The sequence below is a fragment of the Panthera uncia genome, chromosome F1 (assembly GCF_023721935.1).
Source record: "Panthera uncia isolate 11264 chromosome F1, Puncia_PCG_1.0, whole genome shotgun sequence".
NCBI lineage: Eukaryota > Metazoa > Chordata > Mammalia > Carnivora > Felidae > Panthera > Panthera uncia.
The window spans coordinates 58,858,267-58,882,527 of NC_064813.1; the positions used below are offsets into that span (position 1 = coordinate 58,858,267).

At 52.3% G+C, this 24,261-nt stretch overlaps 1 long non-coding RNA gene across 4 annotated transcripts; it reads left to right on the top strand.

Moving 5' to 3' along the window:
• Positions 1-5,888: 5,888 nt before the first annotated feature.
• LOC125925947 (uncharacterized) lies at positions 5,889-23,212 on the top strand. Of its 4 annotated transcripts, none has more exons than XR_007458950.1 (7): positions 5,889-6,074; positions 10,285-10,389; positions 11,617-11,788; positions 11,878-11,930; positions 14,992-15,168; positions 20,287-20,396; positions 20,702-23,212. It is a non-coding gene; the product is annotated as an uncharacterized LOC125925947 (long non-coding RNA). The 4 variants fall into 4 exon arrangements; XR_007458949.1 differs by having other exon boundaries at positions 14,995-15,168; positions 20,287-20,552; XR_007458948.1 differs by having other exon boundaries at positions 14,995-15,168.
• Positions 23,213-24,261: the final 1,049 nt, after the last annotated feature.

Genomic DNA, 24,261 nt, shown 5'->3' on the forward strand with positions numbered 1-24,261 from the left:
CCAGTCAGCTTTTGTTCTGGATTTCAGGACTCGGCAGCGAGTGAAAAAGTCCCCTGCTTTCGCGGAGTTTACCTTCTGCGGGAGGAATAGAGAAACAGACAGTGAAGCCCACAGATAAGAAGTTCTCTTTCAGGCGGAGCACGGGAGAAAGAAAAGCGTGCACGGCGCAGGAGGAAAGGATGATCTGGGCTGGGGAGGAGACGCTGCTACCTTCGAGGGGCTGTGGAGGACTTTTCTGAAGAGCGGGCAGCTGATCAGAGCAGTGAACGCGGAGAAAGTGCCAGCAATGTTACAACACACGGGTGTTCCATTGAGAGGAGGAGTGTGTGCACGTGTGTGTGTGCATGTGTGCGCGCGAAGGCAGGACAGGCTATAGGCCTTCATGTTTTGTGCAGGTCGGTACACACATGGGGCGCTGAGTGCCGCATGCAATACGGATCGGGGTAACAGCACGTGCAAAGGCCCTGCGGCAGGTAGTAGTTTGGCTTGTTTGAAGAACAACGGTAACTGTGACCTGGTAAGCAAGGGGAGGAGAGGGCAGGGATAAAGGGCCACAACAAGACAGCCCTTGTTGTCCACAGTAAGGGTGAAATTCTGCTGCCTCAAAGCAGCCTCTTTCAAGGCCCCCACGGCCTTTCACGGCCCGCAGGGCGGCCCCGCTGCAGAAAGGGGCACAGGGCCATAATTACTGCACCTGGGGAGACACTGGGCATCACAGGCTCCCAGTCAGTGGTCTGGGCTCTCTGATGAGCCTCACTGTGTCCTGGGGGTCGGCGGGGGGAGCGGTTAGCATCACTTAGCAGCGGGCCCGGGAGGCAGGTAGACAGCCTCCTTCCCACCCCTACTTGCTTTTACCCACCAGGCTCCACTCCCCATCCTTACAGTGCTCAGGGCTGGGAGTCTATTTGACTCCCAGGAAGTTTCCAGGGCTCTTCCGGAGCTCTGCTAAGAGCCTGAAGCATCGGAGGGAAAGGGAAAGACAGGAGCCCCTCCCTCTCTGGAAGTGGGGCGCTCCGGGGACTTCCAGCACGAGGTCCCGCTGGTCGGTCCTGCGGCGGAACCAGGTTCCGGAAACCCACCCATTCTCGCCCAGCTCATCCGTGTCCACATTCCGCTCCCGGCGTTCCACTGCCCTGGTAATTGTTTTTCTTGGCATTCCAGGGTAGGAGGTCACATTAGCTTCTTTTCTTTCAAGTCGTCTCCTGACATCAAAGTGGAAGGGGATGCAAGGTAAAACAAGAAATAGATCGGGGAGGATTCTGCATGTTTCTCAACTGCTTTCATGTCTGGGATGTGCAGGAATGCTGGGGTGGGCACAGATTCCGTTATCTCCCCGGTTCAAGGAAGGGCGGTGGGTGGGAGTGTGGTATCCGAGAGCAGACATGATCCGGACAGATAGCAGGGCAGCGGGCTGCATGAAAGCAAGAGTCAAGGGCAAGATTTTTCAAATTGACATAGCATGGCGGATAACTCAGGGCTGAGACTGAGCATAAAACACGCAAACTGGTCGGGGGTGGCCCCGTGGCGGGAGGTGTACAGAGTGACCAGGAATGTCCAAGGAGAGGGCTCATTGCTTACACGTGACCTCCGGGGGCGGGGGAGGGGGCGCGGCCTCTGCTGAAGCCCCAGTTTTGTCACCTGTGATGTGGCATCTTTAAGCATAGCATTCCATGTCTCAGACCTTCTTAGACACTTCTGACCCGGGGACAACTTTTCCTCTTCTGAAATGGCAAGAACTAAAAGCGATTTCATTCTTTTTTTTTTTTAATGTTTTTATTTATTTATTTTAAAAAAATTTTTTTTTCAACGTTTTTTATTTATTTTTGAGACAGAGAGAGACAGAGCATGAACGGGGGAGGGGCAGAGAGAGAGGGAGACACAGAATCGGAAACAGGCTCCAGGCTCCGAGCCATCAGCCCAGAGCCTGACGCGGGGCTCGAACTCACAGACCGTGAGATCGTGACCTGGCTGAAGTCGGACGCTTAACCGACTGCGCCACCCAGGCGCCCCTGTTTTTATTTATTTTTGAGAGACAGAGAGAGAGAGAGAGAGACTGAGGGCAAGCAGGGGAGGGGCAGAGAGAGAGGGAGACACAGAATCCGAAGCAGGCTCCAGGCTTCGAGCTGTCCGCACAGAGCCCCACACGGGGCTCGAACTTGTGAACCATGAGATCATGACCCGAGCCGAAGTCGGAGGCTCAACCGACTGAGCCACGCAGGTATCCCAAAAGTGATTTCATTCTTCGGGAGGGGTTCCTGGGAGTAAGCCGTAGAGGGTGTAGGGGGTTCATCTAGGAAGACTCCTAGGAGAGGGAGGGGTTAGCACTGGTGGAAAGAAGGCTGGTGAACATCTGAGTTATCACATGTGGAGGGTTTGGAGGGTTTTGCTCATGTCTGTGTCCCTGGGTGAGCCCGTTACAACATAGGCACACAGGGCTTAATACAACCGTGATTTTAAAAAAATTTCTCCCTGTCTCTGCCTTCCTTTAAATGAAACTTATGTACTTCTTTATAGTGCAGCCTGGCAGTCTGTGTCGAAAAACTGCAAAACGGTTGAACCCCGTCGCCCACAAACTGTACCCACAAAGAAATTATCAGGGCTAATGACCACCACTCATTGAGTTCTGTGTGCCCGGTGTGGCCCAAACAACTTCAATATATTAGTTTCTTTTGTTCTCCACAATCACCTGTACAGAAGACATTATAATTACCATGTGGTATGAGAAAAATGAGACCTAGGAAAATTTAGTCAATTTATAAATTCAGTCAATTGAGTAAAGTCAGGGTGAGTAAACAGTGAAGCCAGGATTTGAATCCACATCTGAGTGATTCCAGAGCCTATTTCCAACCTCCGCAGTTTTCTCCCTTTTTAGGAACACATGCGTGGTTTATGTATAGTGATTAAACTAATTACGGCTCATACATCATATACGTATGAGGAAGTCATGAAGACTGATGTGCGACAGTTCGCCATGGAGGGCTCTTCATAATATGTCATGTTAAGTAAAAACATAGGTTATGGAACACTGTACAGCGTGAGCCCTGATTTTGTGAAAAAATATGACCGCGGTTGGGTGCTAATGAAATAAAACGTTGATTCTCATTATGTATTAACATGGAATTGTCAGTGATTTTTACTTCCTTGTTTATGCTTTCTATAGTGTCCACATTTTCTTTTTTTTTAATATTTTTTAAAAATGTTTTTAACGTTTATTTCTTTTTGAGAGAGAGAGAGAGAGAGAGAGAGAGACAGAGTGTGAGCAGGGGAGGGGCAGAGAGAGGGAGACACAGAATCCGAAGCAGGCTCCAGGCTCTGAGCTGTCAGCACAGAGCCCGACCCGGGCCATGAAATCATGACCTGAGCCGAAGTCGGACGCCTAACCGACTGAGCCACCCAGGGGCCCCTAATCTCCACGTTTTCTTAAAAGAAAAGAAAAAGGTAAGAGATACCACAAAACAGTTTGCTTCTTATTATAAAATTAATACCCGATCAGTACTGAAATTTTGGAAACTAACAGTAGAAGGAAGGAAATAGTTATTCTAATCTCCCTACTTAGCTGTCCAGGGACAACTATTTTGCTGTATTTCCTTTCTGTGCACGGTCCGTTTATTGGTTTATTTTACATAGTCGTGCTCAGGTTTAAATATGAGCCATGCTATTTCGGTGGCAATTGGGAGCAAGAAAATGTCATTTCTTTTTTAACTGTCTTTCTTACTTGACTGTACAGTTTGCGAGGGCAGAGACGTTTATTTTCATGTTCTTTATTGTATTCGCAGCCCAGCTCCTGGCACTTTATAGATGCTCAATAAATGCTTGCTGAATGACTAAGTGGTGGGGGTTGCGGTGGGAGTGGCTCTTGAGTTTTGCATCATCTGAGCAGAAGTTCTGCTTTGCGGGAGTTAGGAGGGACAGTCCCTGAGGTGGGGCAGGCAAGATGGGGGGCCACAGGGGAGGATCTTAACGCTCATGGTTAGAAATTGAGATTTGACATATAAGGCCACTGGGACTCACTCTGGCCTTGCAAGTAGGGATGTTACATGATCAAAACCAGGGAACGGAAACGTGATTCTGGCAGCTTTGAGGGTGGAGGGGAGCAGCAGAGGGAAGGGGTTGGAGGCAGGGAGGCCAGAGGCTGCCCTGGAAACTTCCTAGAGATCTTCCTAGTTTAGCGCCGATCTCCGCCCCGCCCCGGGGAAGGAAGGGGCTTGGGACTGTACTAGGAGCGCCCGCTGGCCCTTGGAGAGGAAAGGGTCACTGGGGGCTGTGCTTCTAGGGCCCAGGAAAGGAAAGAGTAGAGGCAGAGACAATGCGGGAGGGCGGGGTCCAGGGCTTGGGAGGCCCGGGTGCCAGCAGCCTAGGGAGACTGCCATTAAAGCGGCACCCGATCCCCCCACCTCTTTTGGCTTCTTGGTTGCCTGGGTGTACAGAGGAACAAATTTGTGGTGTGGACGAATTCCAGGCCAGTCATCCATCATCCACAATGAATACTCACTAAGCACTCATCACACACTCGGCGGCCTCACCCATTCCAAGAGAGAGTTCTGGAAGCAGGCCAGGGGTCTGCCCAAGGTGAGTTGCCAGATTCTCCCTTGAACTTTGCTCCCTCGCTTGCTCCGTTCCCCAGTTTTCTTTTAATTCAGAAAAAAGCAACAGCAAACAGTTCCCAGCCCCCTCCCTCCACCGGCCTCGCCCCTCCCTGCGGTTTGGCAGGGATTGCGCCTTGGCTGTCCCGGAGATTATCTAACGCCGCGTGCTAAGGGCCCAGCGGTCCGGGCGGGCCCGCGCGCCCCCGGGGAGGGGGGAGCAGGGTCCCGCCAGCGCCCTCCCCCGCCCGGTCCCCGTCCCGGTCCCCGCAGCGGGAGCCCCCGGAGCCGTGCCTGTGCGCGCGCGCGCGGGGCGCAGGGGCAGGGGCGAGCACATGGGCCACCAGCCACAATTTACCTAAGCCTCAGTTTCCTGTTCTGTAAAACGGGAGTCAGAGCACCCGCCCTCCTTACTGGTTTGCTGTCGGATGCAGGATAGGCGCTTGCAATGTGCATTATACGATACTAGCATTTAACATTATTAATTAGGAGTACGAGTGTGCTCCAGCCCTGCGTTAGGGGGTTTGGAGGGAGGCAGCAGGCGATTGCCTTCTCAAACATTCTTGCAACCCCGCGCTGGCTTGTCCCGACCAGGGGTTTGCATGTTGCCATAGTTTAGAACCGTCTGTGACACTGTTTTCCACTGACTCTGCGCAGTGTTAGAGGCCAACAAAAATAAAACTCTTTTCATGTTTTCAAAAGCAGCAACAAACAAAGCACAATAAAACCCACAAAAGTAGAAAGCCTTGCCTAATAGGCTTGTAAAATTCAAGTGGATGGATAGGACAGTTGAAAAGCGGAGACATAATACCAGGGAAGAAATTTTAGTGCAAAAGTGCTCTATAGAAGATACAGCCACTTTTCAGGGATTCCTTGACCATTTTCTTTCTTTCTTCCTTCTTTCTCTTTCTTTCTTTCTTTCTTTCTCTTCTTCTTCTTCTTCTTCCTTCTTCTTTTTAAAAATATTTATTTATTTTTAGAGAGAGAGAGAGAGACTGAACATGAGCGGGGGAGGAGCAGAGAGAGAGGGAAACACAGAATCCGAAACAGGCTCCAGGCTCTTGAGCTGTCAGCACAGAGCCCGACGTGGGGCTCGAACCCACGGACCGTGGGATCATGAGCTGAGCTGAAGCCGGAAGCTTAATGGACCAAGCCCCCCAGGCGCCCCCAGGCGCCCCATTTTTAAAAAAACTTTTGACCATTTTCTCCGAGAGCGTCACTGTATGCTACTTGGGAACGACTCAGTGGCACACTTTGTGACTAGGTCTTATCTGTCGTCACTGCCCCGGGGGTTTTCCACCACACCTGTGCTTATCTCCAAGCCTGCAAGGCACCTTCCAGAAACCTCCGCTTGCCTTGGCCAGCTTGCCTTGGCCGGCTCACCCAGCGGTCTGTAGGCTGCTTGAGGGCGGGGGCTGGCGGGAGACATCCTCGGAGCCCCCTGGGCCGTCTCACCGGAAGCCACAGACCCTGCCTGTACTTACCGAACAGGTGGGTGGGCGTGGCCAGCTACTACGGTGGGGGTGGGGCGCACCGCGGAGGTGGATGGGATCAAGGGCTCCTTTGCCTAAACCATCCCCTCTCCTCTCCTTCTCTGCTTTCCACGGGGCGCAGCAGGGCTGATACCTCCCAGCAAGGTGAGGTTTCTGCTGGTGCGGCTGACTTAAAAGGAAACAATATATAATTGTTGTCAGGCTTATCTTGTGATCAGTTTGGGTGACTTCCTCTTCCAATTAACTTGTGAGAATTCTTGAAATATGTCGGTGACCCCTCTCCTGTGGGGCTGATGGTCACCCCTGATGCCTCTAAAGGGAGTCTGAGAAATCTATCAGACGATCGTGCCCAGAGGACTGGTTTTCACAGACAGAACTCGCAACCCCACGGTCAGGCCTTCGGGTAGCTGGAAATTCCAAGGGGATTTCACTCCCGGGAGCTGAGTTTTCTCACCTGAAAGACCGAAACTGCTGTGTCTGGCCTTTGCGCATCTCCCAGGGTGAGGGAAAATATGAACTTCTAAAATTTCCCGCTGGGAGCTTTCCTGAGGGAACATGCCAAGTCTGAGGCCTGGTGCTTTGCGCTCTGGGGACTGACAGCCGGTCAGCAAAAGGGGAGGCTGTGCCGGCCTCCCCCTCCTGTGGATGGAGGGGAGCAAGTCGATGACAGACGTGCACAGAGCTGGACGGTGGACCTTCCCACTCAATTTGTTCCGGGTCAATTTGCTAAATATTAAGTATCACTCTTAAACAACACACGCTTGGAGCAAACCATTACGCATTGTTTTAAACTTTAAAAAAATACGGGAGATCCGTTCATATCACATCTAAACTCTCTTGCTTTTTATCAAGGAACCATGTTTTTCTTTCTGAGGGCCATGCGGCTCTGTGAAAAACTGGTGCTCACAGAGAAGGTAGATGGGAGGAAAAACAATCCGTCCTAGACCGCGCTGCTCTTAACCGTCGAACCATTGTTAACCTGAGGTGACTGACATCCCGTGCAGAGGTTTGCACTGATGCAAAACGTCACCGATGTGGGGTCTACGGGAAGCCCGAACGCAGGACTTCATTTGGCTTTGTCTTTTGGAGGTTGCGCGAGTTTGGGGGTCCACAGCGGGGCTCGCGGGGCTCTGGGAGCGCACGAGGCTCTCTTGGCCTCTGCCAGGCCGCCTGCCAGAAGACAGACTGCAGGGCAAAGGCCATGTGCCACTGGAAGGGGCAGTGGGCGGTGACACCCCAAGCTCATAGGATCTGAAGAAGAAACACAGACCTCTGGGAAAACGTCTGTGCATCTGGGTACCATGGGGCAACCACCTGGGATACCCATGAGCCGACTCAGCTGCACCGGTGGGCGCAGTGGGAGGGCAAATCCCAAATCCTGGCTGGTGGCTGGAGAGGGACTCCGTCTGGCATCCCCACCAGGAAGATTGAGGCCCTGCTGGGCTCCTGTAGCCACCAGAGACCCCGTCGCACGGCAGACCTGTCTGCGCTTACTGTGTCCTGAGAGCAAGCGGAAATATTTTAGGTTGGGGTCTGCTCTGAGGTCGGAGTGCTTGGGGCCTGTGGCAGTGAGAGGCTGGGCTTAGGTGGGGTCCGTTGGGGCCACACTTTACATCAGAGGAACAACTGAGACCGACTTGTGAATGGCAAGAATCACGGAGAGCCGTCTCACGAGTTACTCAATGAAACCTGGAGGAAAAAAAATCAGGCCTGGGCAAGAATGTTCAGCAGGCCACGGGCCAGACATAAGGGCGTTGGGGCCGGGGGGGCCGGGGGGTGAGTTGTCTTGGGTTTATTTTGGATTTATAGGAGAGATTTATTTGAAAAAAAATATTACAGCATATAAAAACTCCATAAAGTCTCAATTTCCACTCATACAGTGGGAGAGTTGATACAACGCACAAGGCAAGTGGGCTTCTTTTAGGGGTTGTTTAAGACATTTTCCAGGAACTGTAGCCCGAGTATCCCATTGGCTGCGAACGCACCCCTTGGAAAGAACCATGGCAACCTAGAAAGTTTCACTTGTCTTGCTTACGATTCCAGGCTGAGCGCTGACAGATTTTATGTGTGAGTGGAAAAGGTCGTAAACCCCGAGTTACCACCCCGCCCCTGCCCGCGCTCTCTCCAGAGCTGGGGGGGACGGGGGGGGGACTCACTTGTGCGTGTGGTTCCCGGGTGCAGACCAGGTATCAGCTATTGGAGGATGGCGGACGGCCGGGGTTTGAGGGAGAAATGCATGCACCTGCACGGGGTCTCCTGACTCCGAACCCGCGATCCTGCCCAAGTGTGCCAATGTGAAACCCCATCCACGGGGAAAAAAGGAAAGAAAATGCAGGTGGATGGTGAGAACAGATTTATTGCGGGGATTGCTTAAACTCCTTGAGCACAGGTAACGTTGGAGGCCTCTCCAAGGTATTTGCACAAAACAACATGTGTTGGTTCCGATGATTCAAAAATTTAAAGCAGCTTCTGCGATGATTCAAAAATTTAAAGCAGCTTCTGCGATAACGTGAGTTGTCAATACATCTAGATGAGAAATTCTAGACCAGCGAGTTTTCTGGCAATTGGCTCATGAAGATTCAAATGGAGTCCCCTCCCTCCTTGGTAATCGCGCTGGAGGTTTTATGGGAGCGGGGCTCACCTACAGACTCATCACCGACCTGTCTCACAGGACAGAGGTGCCCTGAGTTACTGAGGCATGTCCGCACCCAGTGCCCGGCTCTGAGCTCTCTGTCATTGGTGTCTTTCATTTCTCTTCCCACTCGGTCTCCTCTGCTCTCCAGGGTCATAACTGCCTAAAATTTGGTTCCTTGTACTCTGTTTTTTTTTCCCTTCATTATTGTATTGTCTGTGTCCGTGTCCTCATCTGTGAAATGAGGACATGATTATACCTACCTGAGTTGGTGGTTGTACGGATTAGATAAGTAATACATGTACAGCAATTGGAGTCAGGCCTGTCATGTAGTAAGTGCTCAATAAATATTGGCTGTTGATGTTGTTTGATATGATTATTATTATATCTGTTTCCTCCCGTTCTTCTCGACTTGGATGTTGGCAGAGTTTCACTTCTATAGGCATCGATTGTCAGTGCGAGTCCCACTTTCTTTTGGTTAGCAGAATAACTGAATCTCAGCAAATTTCCTGCTTTGGGCTATTTTTGGATATTTTCAGCCTCAGCCCCATTGCTGCTGATGCCTGAAGGACTCTTTGATTACTTCTGGGTTTGTGGCTTTGGGGGGGGGGGGGCAGTTGAGATGAATTAGATTCAATTGAGCTATTAAGTGTCCAAAAGTTGAATAAGGAAAGTGCCCCCGGATTTGAAAATAATAGAAGTGTATTTCATTAACAACTTTAATAGTCTGAACTTTCCAGTAGTTCACTTTTGCCTTATTTCCAATGAGTCTGAGTTGGTGAGGCATTTTATATGTGCGGAGGGGATATTCTCTGTATCTTGGCATATACTGTCCAACATGGTGTTTATATCAGTAAAAGGGAACAGGAGTGTTTCTATTTACGATCAACTTTCTCCTATGAGCTTTGCGTGGGGAGCACCTATTCAGAGGTTGTCTACTTTCGACACCTTGTCTTTGTTGCAAGCCTCTCTGTGCAGAGAACAGGTGGTTCCCTTTCAGAAGTTTTCCATCGCAAATTCTTTATTTGTTTATTTATGGACGCATTCCTTCATTCACGAAGCAAGTGTTTATTGATGGCTCCCTCTGGGCGCTGTAGACACAGCAAGAAGCAAAACAGCCCCTGATCTACGGTCCTTACGTTCTGGTAGTGGAAACAAAAAAATCAACTCACGAATAACTGAGTGATCAGTCTGCTGGTGATAAATGCCATGAAGGAGAACTGGGGCAGCAGACGCCGAGTGAGGCTGGAAGCAGAGGGTGTTTGTTTATCTAGAGAGGGGCCAGGGACACCTTCTCTGATAAAGCAGTGACTGAACAGAAACCTAAAGAAGTGGAGACATGAGGCAGGAAGGCGTCCAGGAAATGAGCAAGACGGGCAGAAGGGAAGTAAGTGCAAAGGCCCTGAGGTGAGAGATCATGTTCAAGAACATACTGAAGGGACTAAGAGGCTCAAATTTTCAAAAGGCGGGGAGGGCTATGAAATACTTACACGGTCGGAGTTAAGCAGCTGGGGAAGAATGAATGTTCCAGATGACAATAAATCGCATATTTATGTTTATGTTTTAAAATACGCAGGACCAGAAGAAGGTTTTGTCTCCTTTGTCAAACCCGATTGATTTGAAGTGGCTGTTTGGAGCTCGCTGTGGAGCAGGAATTGGAATGGCATCTCAGCTGACCGCGGTGATCAGTTAGCTGTGTCGTCCATGGGAGCAAGTGTATGTGGGGGCGGGGGGGGGGGGGGGGGGGGGATGGTGTGGAGGCCTCCTCTTTGCCATCCGGAAAGTCGGGTGGCTTCAGGAGAATGTGCCTCCCGGTTTCCAAGAGATCTCCTTGTCAGCGGACCCTGGCACGAGAGCTGGGAGATGCACCCCTAGTAATTCCTGCCCTTTCAGTCCTGACCATGCCCGCCCTGCCTTGCTCTGACCTCCCCTCACGCTTGCACCCTGGGTGTTGACAGGTAGGGAAAAGAGGGTAGACAGAGGAAGGGCAGAGAGGTTCTCAAAAACTATTTGCATCCCCTGCAAAGTTTCTTGGGGGGGAGGAGACCAAAGCAAGGAAGCTGAGTTCTTATAGTTCATTAGGAAATGAGGTGAATTCTTGAAAGCAGGAATCCGTATCTACGTCTGCTAGACATGGATTGTGTTTGTTCAGACACACACGTCTTCCGAACTCTGGTCTGCGGTCCCCAGAAGAGGTGAGCGCGGTTGACCAGTTCGCTTCTGGGGTCCTGGCATCCGGCAGCCTGAGGTCAGCTGGAGGAGTGGCCGGCAACGATCTGTCCAGAGTAGTTCGTTTCCGTGCCCTCGTTCCTAGGGCTGGTTTTCTTCCTCCGGGCCTCTACACCCAGGTGGTCTGAGAGTTGGAAGAGACCCCCCCCCCTTCCCCCGGGCCAACCCTCCCCTCCAATACTCACAGTCACTTCCGCCAAGAGCTACGCCTGGTAGTTTGAGGAACCAAGGTTTCACTGGGTTAAGCAGGCAGCCTTCCGACTCAAAGGGGACTGAGGCGGGTCAAGCCGGGCAGCGGCCACATGAAGAAAGAGCTGGATATAAAAATCAGAGAGGGGGACGAGGGTGCTGACCTTGGCTTAGCCCCATAGGAATGTGGAAAGAGGACAGAAAGATGTAGGTAAAGTAAGTCTCCAACACGGCTGTGCACGCAGGTGGGCGTGGAGGCGGCGAACACGGCCCTCGTGCCTTTCAGGCTCTGGCCGCCAGGGGGCGCCCGAGTTCACGGCAACGGCCAGGGCCTGCCGGGTCTGGGTCCGTGGCATTCTGGGAAAGGAGGGCAGAGACTTTGTTAAAGGGAATCCCAGTAAAGTAACTGGGCCGAATCTGTGCTTCCCGGTGACGGCGGGGACGAGGTTCTGTTTTCTAAACGCCGTGGCCAGCGCTCTGTGTCATTCAGGGGGTCCTGAAGAGGCGCTGTTGGTCCGCCCAGGGTCCAGCTCCATGTTGAGCAGAGAGAGACAGGTTGGACCATCAACCTTCTTTCTCCCTCCAACGTGCCCGCCCGCTTCTCGTCCCGCTCGGCCCCCTGCACGGGTCCAAATCTGCCGCCAGGCATTTTAATTTTTAAGGTGTTTTTCCCACTAGAAGATAATCTGTACTGGGATCCCATCGGCTGCACAATCAGCTCCCAACATGAAGGCGTCTTCTTTCTTCGCAGGGTGGACTTTCATGAGTGGGAGCCCTCAAGCATCTTTAAACAGCTCTGAGCAGGTAGGGCGTGCTGTGCTCCCTTCTCTTGTGCTCCACGTGGCTTCTCTTTTCCCAGGCATCTTGCTGTCTGGAAAGAATTTGTGTCTGAGGATTGTTCTCTGCCAGACCAGACACAATTGAGAAGATCTGCGAAGGGTCCGGCTCTCTCTCACCAGGCCACTGTGGGGCACTGGGTACTTTCATTTTCCCGGTTCCTTTGTCTGGACTATGGGGTTGAGGGACTGGGTGAGAGTCCCCCCCCCCCCCCCCCCCTCAGCAGGCACAAGTGCAGAGTGGCCCAGTGTCTTTACCTGTACGTGTGCATGAGGCGTTTATAGACTTAATTTTCCAGGTCGGCTCTAGGAGCATCCGTAATCCAAGAATCTCTTGTTAGTTTTGGACCTGAGAAAAGTTGGGTATCAGTTAGAGTCCAGTTGGGGAACAGAAGCCGCCCTAGTTACTTAAACAGTGAGAATCTAACATAAAGAATAGTTAACCAGGCATAACATTGTCAATTAGGTCGCTGAAAAGGCAGGAGGAGAACACTAGGTTTTCATAAACGTAGTAAGGGGCGCCTGGGTGGCCCAGTTGGTTGAGCCTCGGACACTTGTTTCTGGCTCAGGTCATGATCTCCCCGTTTGTGAGATCGAGCCCCGCATCGGGCTCTGTGCTGACAGTGCAGAGCCCGCTTGGGATCCTCTCTCTCCCTCTGTCTCTGCCCCTCCTCTGCTTGTGCATGTGTGTGTGTTCTCTCAAAATAAAATTAAATAAATAGATAGATAAATAAATAAATACATGTAGCAATCACAGGAGACCCTACCACCCATAGGACTTAGGGGGACCAAGGGCAGAAGATGGAATATATAAAAATTAGGACCTTGGAGGATTGGCCTGGTCGACCTGGGGCTCAGAGCTCTGGGGATAGGACACGACCAGCTGGTGTTAGTGTCTCTGAAGCAGACACTGGGAAGATCGCTGTGTGGTGTTAGGGAGGACGTGGGCGGGCTGCACTTGCTATCGGGGGAAGGGACTGCTATTACCAGGGTGAGGAAACATTGCTGGGGCCTCCGTCAGAGCCACAGACAGAGGGGGAGCCCAATGAGGCAAACTTGCAGGAGGTAAATCCCTTCTTCCACCATCTTCACCTAGCAGAGCCTCACATGGAATCATCTGGAAAAAAACACAACTTCGGTGCGTGAAACCCTAGCCCCAGCATCGCAAAGGCGATTTGAGAGCTGAGAGACCATAGGCTAAAATCTGGCACAGAGTGCTTGACTGGAATGGCAGAGGGAGTCAGGAGCAGACAAGGACAAGTGAGAGACACCCAACCAATTTTTGGTTTTTTTTTTTGTTTGTTTGTTTTCTTTCTTTCTTTCTTTTTTATTGCTGATATTCAAGACTAATAGGTTTGATGATCAACCACCAAGATGTCAGACTGGCTGCCTGGGGTAGGAGGGTTATGTGGTTCCTGCATGGTAAGAAGGCCCCATTCTTGACTACCGGTCTAGAGAGAAGGTTCTGTGGAGGCTAGCGAGGCACAGAGGTCTCTGGGGCTGCTCCCCTAACTTGAGAAGGCCATCAGACTAACTGCAAACAGGAGAGCTGCCGCCCCCTTGTGGACACCTGTGGTTCTGCAGGAGGGTAATGTGACCTGCAGTTGGCTGGACATCACCTGCTCACCTTGAACTCCAGGAATGACATGGGAATTGGCTAGGAAAAGTCAGTTTGATCCTCTGATGTCCATGAGGGAGCTGTCAGCACTGGTTCATGATGACGATGCCTTTCTTTAAAAGGGATGGAAGTCTCAACCGCTTTCAATCTGATCTGATCCACTGCTCAAAAGAACCTCATGGCCTCCCTGGCCAGCTATAGACACCCCAACACCCTAAAAGACAAGCCCATCTCATCTAGACATCTGCTCTGGGTCTTGCCGTGTCCTTTCAAGCAGGGCTGGGGACAGACTTTTTCTGTAAGGGACCCAGAGAGTAGACCCTTGAGGTTTGCAACCTTACTGCCTCTGTCTCAATGATCCACTCTGCTACCATTGTAGCCGTGGATGGTAACGGAACAGAAGAGCAGACTGTGTTCAGATACAACTTTATTAGTGACACTGACATTTAAATTTCACATGACGGTCGCCTCTCGTGAAATGTTCTTCTCCTTTTGATTTTATGAGATCGTTTAAAAATGCGAAAATCATTCTTAGGTTGCAAGCCTTCCAAAAACAGGCAGTGGGTTGGACTGGGCCCGTGGCTAAAACTGATTGACCCTTGATATACAGTCTTCAACAGTTTAGGTCCTTAGGTGGTGCCATTGTGAGCTCAAATCATTGAAGCGGCTTCTGCTCACCTTATTACAATTCCCGGAAAGTACCCGTGTACCTGCAGGATCCGGCCCCTGGGATCCCACAGGCCGTGGGGCCAGCCAGGTTTCTGTGGGAGAAACTCTGGCTGTAAATTCTACCTCTTTTTCTAGCGAGACGGGGAAACTTGTTCTCGCTTACGTGTGTGGTGCTGGGTTCCGACAAACTGGGGTGTTGATCTGAACCTAATACATAGTTTGAACAGTAGTGTAGCATTCACTGATCATTCCATCACTGATAAAAGGAATCACTCCAGATATCTTTAAGCAACACCCCTCCCTCAATGCACTGAAAATATGATGGGTTTAATGACAATGTGATTCTTACATGGTTTCCCCAGAAACTCAGTCTTTTTCAAAAGCAAGAGGCGGTGTGCTTTAACTTACATTCAATGTGTGGTTTCTTTTGTCTCTTGGATATTTAAGTTGGAGACTCAAATGGAGACAGGATACATATGAGAAACTCGGAAGGGTTTTAAAGGGCTTTGTGGGAAAAAAAAGTTTAGAGCACTTTGGGTTACAAAGTGGGGAGTGGATCTACAGTTGTGTTTTCTTTGATGTACGGAAGGAGGTTCTGGAAGGAAAGCAAGAACTGAATACCTAGTAGATGTTGGGGAGAATTGGGGGGTGGGGGGAGACACCTGACTGCACCTGTCCTTGTTCCCTGGATTGTGAGCCTTAGCAGCATCTGCCTTTTCCTTCTTCCCTCCCCACCTGTCAGCAGGACCCAGCTCTGCCAGCCTTTGAGGACACAAGGCTCCATAAGACACAGATGTGTGTGTTTCCAGTGAAGGAGGCAGGCATCGAAAGGAAAACTGGTGATATCAAGTGATAAATGCTAAACAGCCCGTGAAGGGACCCAGAGGAAGTGCTAATTACCTGTCTAGGAGCAGAAGAGGTAGGTATTCAATGGGCCAGAGGAGGAAGGGAAGGGGACTCCTGGCTGAGGACACAGTCTGTGCCCAAGCACAGGGGCGCGCTTGCAGGATCTGGGCAAGGTCAGGGTGACTTCTAGGGGCAGGGGTCATGTGTGGTGTGGAGTGGGCGAGGACAGAGAAGAGAAGGGGAGTGGGGGAGATGAGGCTGGAAAGTCAGTTGGGGACGGTGTGTGAGGAGGGGGGCAAGGACAGCATGGGGACAGTGGAGGCTACAGACTGGAGGCACCTTGGCTGGGAAATGGGGGCTGGACTAGGCGTGCCCAGAGTCCCTTGCAGGGCTGACGTTTTAGCAACTAGATCAGTGTTTGTTCTCTTTATGAAATCGGTGGACCCATCCCCCTGAGGCTCAGCCAGGTACACGTGGAGGCCTCTCCTGGAGGTCCTGCCTCCAGGAGGTGAGCAGTGCTCTGCCCTGTTGTCCGGGGGAGAAGCCACTGCCTGGGCCTGGGAGTGAGTCAGTGGCGAAGCCAAAGCCCGCTACCCAGTGGGAAGAAAGATGAGTCGCTAAAGAAAGTGATGGATGTGTTCCTGCCTCCCCGCCCTGCCCAGATGTTCCGGGAGACTCTGGCTGAACCCTGGGGCACACCCACTGGGGCACACCCATCATGTTCCTGGCAAGCGTCGCAGGCCGGAGTGCTTCGCTACCTGGCTCTTAGCTGCTGCTGGCACAGAACCAGGACAGGATGGCTCAGTCCTTGCGAGGACTCCACGCGGCCCGGAACGGGCAAGACACCTCAAGCGGGTGCCCTGCTGTCACCGGCAGGATCCGAGGCAAAGATTTAGTCACTGAAACTTGGCAGCTCCAGGGCTGGGGCAGAGTATTTTTCAGGCTGATGTTCAGGGCGGATCTCTCTACTGGCAGATGAAATCAATGAGATAATGAATGTGAAAACACTGTGAAAAGCCACCAAACTTCTGGTACCCCATCCTGCTGCTGTTCCCTCTTCTGTTCCGGGGCCACCATTCCCCCAAGCTTCTTTGATTCCTCTTCTCCTTCTGTTGCCCTCACCTCACAATGTGGAACTTTGTTGGCTCGATTTCTGAGAGGTCATTCACATTCATCCCCCTCGATGTCATTTCTGCTGTCCCTGCCCTGGTCCAGGCCCTGGATTTCTTGCTTATACTAGAGTGATAAAGTTTATCTGTTCTACGTCCTCTTTCTCCTTTTGAATTATCAGCCCCGCTGCTACCAGACCATCTTGTCAACTCAGACCATATTCCTGATTATTTTACTCTCGTCCAAAACGTTCAAAGGCGGCCAGTGGCCTACAGAGTGAGTGATAAACTCTGAGGTCCAGTATTCAAACCTCCCGGCTGGCCTACTTCCCTATGTCCAAAGAGATCGTCCAGCTTTTCGCCGTTCATGCTTTCACCCAAGCCCTGCAATCTGCCTGGAATGCCATCACTTTCAAAAGCCTCCTGACAAGTTTTTTTTTTTTTTTTTCCCCTCCATTATTCAAGGTGCAAAGAGGGTGGTAGATAAATCATGTACGGGATAAGAAAGGTGGGAATGATTATACTTTAGATGCATCGAAGAATTTTTTTTTTTTCTGATCTCATTAATGGATTCATTTTGTGCAGGACACTGTGCTGTGGATGGGGGTGGAAAGGTTCACCGTGTATGCACTTGGGCAAAGGCATCTAGAGCTATGAGGACTAAGGATACACTTTCTCTTTTGCTTCCTCAGACAAAGCCACGGTTGCAACTCCAGCACTCGTGCAAAAATATCTGTGGGGTGGTGGTATCCCTTTTTGCTCTGGCTACTAGGAAGCCCAAAGGCAAATTTCACTCCCAATCACAGTATTCATTGGCTTATTCAAAAATTCACACATAACAGGTGCCAAGTAGGTATTCAGAGCTATGTTAGATCCAACTACGGGGGGGGGGGGAGCAAGGCAATACACATAATTTCTGCCCCCAGGAGGCCACTATTCTTACAGTTAGCACATCTTCATCTCTGTTTCCTCTCCTCCTGATTTTGCAGTTTGTTGAATCTCTCTTTAGTTTCATGTGAGCTGAAATTATTTTTGGAAGAGGAGAAATACAGTCAGTATATAAAAGTAAAACTGTTCCAACGCTGTGAACGAGCTCTCCGATTTGATCTCTGCCTTCGTGGATTCGATGTGTGTTCTTTTATTGTGGGGTCTCTCCACAGGCCAGCTGGTCATGTCAATATAACTGACACAAAGTTTGATGTGATCATAGCAATCTTGTAGGGCCTCGCTCTTCTGTCTCCTCTTGTAAACTCAGGGTGACACTTAACATTCTATCACAATTAAAATATTGTCCCCAAGTTATTTTGGGGGATGATTTCCTCTTCTGTTCCCAGTGTATAATTTTAATTAAAAAAAACAACAACATATTACAGGGCACCTGGGTGGCTCAGTCGGTTAAGCGTCTGACTTCGGCTCAAGGTCATGATCTCGCGGTTCGTGGGTTCAAGTCCCATGTCAGGCTCTGTGCTGACAGCTCAGAGCCTGGAGCCTGCTTCTAACTCTGTGTCTCCCTCTCTCTCTCTGCCCCTCCCCCACTTGCACGCTGTCTCTCTTTGTCTCTGTCTCTTAAAAATAAACACTAAAAAAATTAAAAGAAAAACCCTATTACAATACTGATAATACTCGTATGTCACCTCAAATCCTTTTTAGAAACTAGGTGGGGCATATTATGTAAATAAATTGGCATTTGATAAACGTGGCCTAGCCATCGGAAGAGATGGGAGTGTGGGGCAGGGATGAGGGCTGTCCTCTCAGCAGCCACTCTGGTTTAATGTACTTGGTGGGTGGAGACGCACGAGGCCCCTTCCTTCCCGAAAACGCCCGGAAGTAGCTGGGGTCTTTGCTACTGGGTTGGTAGAAGCCGTCCCTGCACCTGCTCAGCACAGAGGCGGCTCTCTGTGCTGTGAGGTGTCTGCCCGTGGGCCACGTTCCGAGCTGCTGAACCCCAGCGCTGGGCGCCCCAGTGCTGCAGGGAGCTGTAGCCAGGCCTCCAACGGCTCCACCAGACGTTGTGTTCAGGGACTTCTGCCTAAATCCACTGACACATTCGCTGCATAGCAACTGCGGTGTGGGGGGCATAGGAGTCAGTGAAGCAGGCTCAGGATTTTAGCAGACTTCACGTCTTCCAGATCTCTCTCCGTGCTGGTGCCTGGGGAGTTCACTCCTCGTGACTGTGACCACGACAGCTCCCCCTTCCCATTGTTGCCAGGCTCCCGGTATTCGGTGCGAAGTATCACGTGTAGATGTCAAAGATGGGGCTTGTCAGGGCCCACAGGTGAGAAGCTTGTGCAGGAAGCCTGCCATCTGGGGACTTGTTACCGAGCACGTGGGGTTTTTTTTTTTTCCCGAGAGACATCCCTCCTCAGGTTGGAGGTTGAATCACGAGCCAGATTCCCCCTGAACCTCACTCAGCGCCAAAGGTGGTCTTCGATCCAGTTCAGCTCCATTTAATTCAAGGCACGTTCTCTGGACACTTGCGCCCAAACGCGAGCTACTGGGGCCACTCAGCAAAGTACAACGTGGTTCTACAGGTGCCTGTTGTCTGATGGTGAGGTTGGCGGTGACGAGGGTGGTGATAACAGCTCCTAGACCTCCTACCGGGTGCCTGTTCCCATGCTAGGTATGTCGTGTTATTTCAGTTAACATGCACAAATGCCGCCCCCAGTTATTCCCTTGATCCATTAAATGAGGAAACCGAGGCTTGAAGGGATGGCGGGACGTACCCAAGGCCACCATAAGTGGCGGAGTCACTGATCAGTCCCAGGTCTGTGAGGCCCCAGGGCCCCATCTTCTCACTGCTCAGCAATGCCACCCTCCCAGTCACAGGGCACAGCCTAACCGGGGCACCGAGACACCTCAACTACCCAGCGACTAGACATGTCTAGGTCTAGACCTGTGCCATCTAGGTCTAGGTGCACATGTCTAGGTCTAGGTGCCATCACTAGACATGTGAACTCCATCCGAATGCTGGCCTGACTCCTGTTAGCTCATGAGATGACGGCAAAGCCCGGAAGATTTTCCTTGAGGAACTATGCTCATTCATGGGGAGGCTAGCTGGGGCCGTAAAGGATATTTGAACATTAAGTAAACCAGACAGATTATTAGGTGTTTCGCATCCATCCCTTCTATTAACTGTTGAAGAATATTATTCTTTTCCTTGTACAGATAAGGATTCTGGAACAGGAGGGAGGAGTTGATGGACCTAAGCTTTAACAGTTTACAAATGTTGCAGCTAGGGGGCGCCAGGGTGGCTGTTGGTTAAGCATCCCTGGTTTCAGCTCAGGTCATGATTTCACCGTTCATGGGTTCGAGCCCCATATCCGGCTCTGCACTGACAGCTCGGAGCCTGCTTGGGATTTTCTCTCTCTCTCCCTCTCTCTCTGCCCCTCCCCTACTTGCGCTTGCTTTCTCCCTCCCTCTCCCTCTCTCAAAATAAATAAGCTTAAAAAAAAAAAAAGAAACAAATGTCACAGCTGGGATTTGAACTCACACCTTGGTGTTTCTCAAGCCCGGCATGTTCTTTCTAGCACACCCAGTTATGCCATGGGGTGGACTAAAACTTAAGAGCACTGTCTGTTTAGTCGACAAACATTCGCTGGGGCTCTGGCTCATGGAATGCATGGTGCTGGGCACAGTTGAGAAACACAGATGGGTCTGACCTGGGTCCTTCTCTGAAGGACCACACAGTCCCAACAGGGAGACGGACTGGGCCACGTAAAGGATTCTAGACAAGATCCAAAGAATGCGGGGCCGTAAATGGTGCCTTTGTTAGCTGACTCCCCTCCCATTCCAGCAGCTGGTTTGGGATGGCCTCCTTTGCCCCAGAAAGTTCCGAGGCACCCGGTGCCCTGGTTCCTGAACGTGAGTGTGGGACCAGGGGGAGTCCTGGGGAAAGAGTCCAGGGGTCAGCAGAGTTCGCAGCCCCAGTGCCCCCCACCGCCCTGGTCTCTGGCCGCCCCCGCCAGAAGACGGCCTTCTCTGTCTAGGCAGCAATGTGTCTGCTTTTCTTCCTCTCGCTGGAAACACACTTTGACATTTTTTAACAAATAACACAATTTTCCCTTTGTGTTTCCCTTAATAAGACACAGGAATGAGAGCAAGAAAAGGAAAGTAAAAAAACGTGTTCCTGTCATCTCCACTCTGCACCAGGACGTCCTTCCTCCCGAGCTGTCTCCCTCCCACTGCGCCCGAGGTAGCCCCCGCCTCCCCTGTCCTCATTCCTCTCCCCAAACCGCAGCCACGAGCGGTTCATGAGTCCGGGGGTGGTGCTTCTGTGTTTCCGGCCGAAGGAAGGTCAGTCTGCCTGTCTCACCCCATCTTCTACACATTGCTACTTGGCTGAGGACAGGTGAGGGCAGAGAATTGGGACAGGCCCAGGGGCACCTCCTCCGTGAAGCACCCCCAGGTTACAGGGATCCTGTGTACCCTCTTGGGGCCCCTTATTCACTGTTGCTTTTTATTCATTGCCCGTGGTGCGCCTTCCTCCAACGACGGCAGCTTCCAGACCAGACTGGCCAGGGCCCTGCATTTCCCCCGCTCAAAGCAAAGTACTAGGCTTAAGACACAGTCCCTGGATCTCTTGGAATCTGCTTGAAGTTGCAAGATCCCTGATGTTTGGAACAGCTGCCTATCTCTCAACGGGGATAAATGTTAAGTTTCCACACTTGGGGCCAAACACCAATTGTACAATTTGCAGTTCGGGGGAGATGTGGCCTACCAGCAGCTTGTGTGGAAGAGGACTGAGGAGGTTTTGTTAATAACGTACGCGGTCTGAGTCAACGGCGGCCACTGAAAAGGCTAACGCCAAATCAGGCCGCGTCAACGGGTATTTTATGGCCACAGGAAGGAGAGGAGGCCCTGAAGCCACGGTCACTGCAAAGCTGCAACAGGTCTGGAGAGAGAGAGACTGGAGTAGGTTCAGAAACAAAGTGAACAGGACAGAGCAGGCAGCTCTTCGAGGTAGAATTTGACATCACGAAGGGCCAAGCCCCAAGCAGTCAATGGACCAGATGTGGCTGGCTAGGGAAATGAATTTGGACCCGATATAAACTTAACACTTGGACCAGATAAGCTTGAAGGTCACTTCCACCTTTAAAAGTCCGTAGTTTGGGGTGTCTCTCCTAAAGCCCGATTACGTCCTTTCCACAACCGCTCAGAACACAATATTTCTGACGAGAGGGACAATATGTCTGGTTCTTCATAAAGAGCTTCTGGACAGTGGCTTTGTGGCATCTTCTGTCATCCGAAAGGTGAAATGATAGCATTTGAGTTGAAAATGAAAAACCATGTGGCATGGTCAGGAGAACCTGTCAGGGGGAAAGCTGCCTGTCTACCTACCCACCATGTCACTGAGCTGGCCCAGGCCAGAGTGAAATGATAATGGGTCTGGGGCGGGATTCATTGAGCGAGGTAAAATAAAGCATAAAAGAGAAAACCCCAAATAAACAAGGTATATCTTTAATGTTTTGGACACTTAGCTACCTCAGCGTCTACACCTGGACACATTCTGCAAAACATGTGATGAGGAGCTGTTCTACAGCCCACCCCATTGTCCACCATCAGTCTAGTCTGGTTGCACAGACTTCAGACGGCGAAGGCCTCTCAGACCATTGCATATGGCGCCTTCGTCGCAGAGAGGAAGTACAGTCGCACAGGGAGGTGAACGTGGCCCAGCTGAGCTGGGAAATGGAAGTGAGGTCCCTGGATTCCTGACCCCCATGTGCCTTCACCTTTCCTCGCTCCCCCCACACAGCGAGCACGGCACTCATCCATCAGTGAAGTAAATGGCATCTGTTAATCACATGTATGTGCCGGGCTTTGCGCTACAGCTTGTAATGTGATTATAAGACACAGTCTCCATTGTGAAGGTACCCAGGAGCCCAAGAGCTGGGGAAAGACGTTCCTACCGAACATTTGTGAGTGATCTGTACCCATCACGCTGCCTGCCTTCCAGAGATGCAAAGACCATTTGAGGGATTTGGGTCCCGGGTCAGGTGGGACCCCACACACTTTCAGGATATTCTCTAAAAGGAATATTCTTACCACTAGTTAAACATATTTCATGCACTCAAGACCTTTAGCGAAAGCAAAATTCGGTTGGGCATTTAAAACTATTCCCTATGATTGTATTTGCCCGACTCCATTTTTTTTCCTTGCCTGACTTCTATTTTATACATTATCCTAAGGATACTTGTAATCCATATTATTTTCCCACAGTCTGCCCCGGGGGTGGCAGAGAGGACAAAGGACAGGTGTGGGGGGCATGCCACTAGCCATCTGGGCAACATCAGAGAAATCTCCCAGCCCTACTAAGCCCCAAAGATTCGTCAGAAACAGTGGCTAAAACTGTGTTCTGCGTACCCCACAGGTTTGTTGTAAAGAGCAAGCAAAATCGTGTAGGGTGAAAGTATCCTGGAAAGTCTAAAGCAGCATTCAGATGTAAAGTATTAAACTCTCTGCCCTTTTCCCTTGTTTCCCTGAAGTCACATTCAGTGTTTGGCTTGGGTCTGCTGGCAGAAAACACTTACAATGGCGAATGGGGTCAAGGCTTCCGAGCACATCCGAACAAGAGCTGCCAACACTATTTCTTTAAAAATGAGGAAGTGGTCCTGTCCTTGGAGAAGGGAATAGGGAGCGCTCGCAATGTGGCATCCCGCCTGCTCCCAGTTCACTGTGCCAAAGCGCCTGGCAAGTCCAATCTAGTTCCCTTCGGCCCAGGGATTGAGGGGGCCCCCAGAGAATCCCGCGGAACTGACCGTGCGTGGGGGGACTTACTCTGTGCTATTTTCCTCACCTGTGATATTGGGATAACCATTGTCTCCCCCCCCTCCCCCCATAGGGGCTGCTGTAAAGATTCAACGAGTTAACTGTGCGACCAAACCCGGCACGAAATAAAATGTTCGATAAATGTTAGCCTGCGTTATGATGTATTTATGGAGTATCCACTTGGGGCCGGGCGCCGTGCTGACCTCCTGGACTCCACACACGGTTAAGACCCCGTTGCTGCTCCCGGAGGGGCCAGAGGTCTACCGCTGGAAGCTAAGCTGAGGGGGTGTAGTGACTTGACATCGCCCCCCAGCACTCCTCGCCCCGAAGAATGCCCCCTTAGCCGGCTTCCTGCTCAGCGCCTGGGGTGGGGGTGGGGGGGACCCCACCTCGTCTCTACCAGGAGCCCGATTCAAGCCCGGACCGTGCGTGGGTCCTATGGCATCTGCAACACCCCCCCCCCCCCACCTCCCCTCCGCGAATGGGTTTCCATCTGAAACGGTCAACGGGGTGGGAGCCCAGCGGAAGTCGGGAACTTTGCGGGAGCCCCCGCCGACGGGGAAGGGGACGGAGGAGCTCGGCGCCGCAGGGGCCGCCCCCCCACCTCCCCCGCGAGCAACCTCGCGCCGCAGCTTGCCCGCGCTTCCGACGGCGCGGGGAGGGCCGCGGTGCCGCGGTGGCCGGCGGAGGTGGAGGGCGGCCGGGGACGCCGCGCGCGAGCGCCGCGGAGCCGGGGGGCGCGGGGGCCGGGAGGGAGCCCCTGCACGTGGAGGGGAGGAACGTTGGCGTGCCTGCGGGGCGGCCGCGGCGAGTTGGGCCGCGCGGCCCGGCCGGGGAAGGGAGCTCGGCGGCCGCTCCGGGGGCGCGCTCGCAGCCCGCCTCCCCGCGCACCCCACCCCTTCCCTCCGCCGCGCGCCGCGCCGAACGGCCCCTGTCAGCGGCGGCCGGATCCGCCCCGGCGCGGCGGGGCCCGACTCGCACCCACGACCCCGGGGGCCTCCGCCCTCCCTCCTGGCCTCGGGGCGGCCCCGGCCCTCCCCCGCTCCCCCCCACCCCCCCCGCACCCTGAGGAGCGACGCGGGCGGCCAGGACGTCCCGAGAAGGCCGGCCGCCCGCGGCCACGTCCCGGCCCGGCCCGGGCGCGCCGAGGAGCGGAGCCAGGGGCCGGCGCTCGCTCGGGCTCCCACCCGGCCGCGCCGGCCGCAGCGTCGAGGGCCTACGCCTCCCCCGGCCGGAGCTCCCCGCGGCGCCCGGCCGCTTCCTCCCGCCCCTGCGGCGGGGAGCGAGCTCGC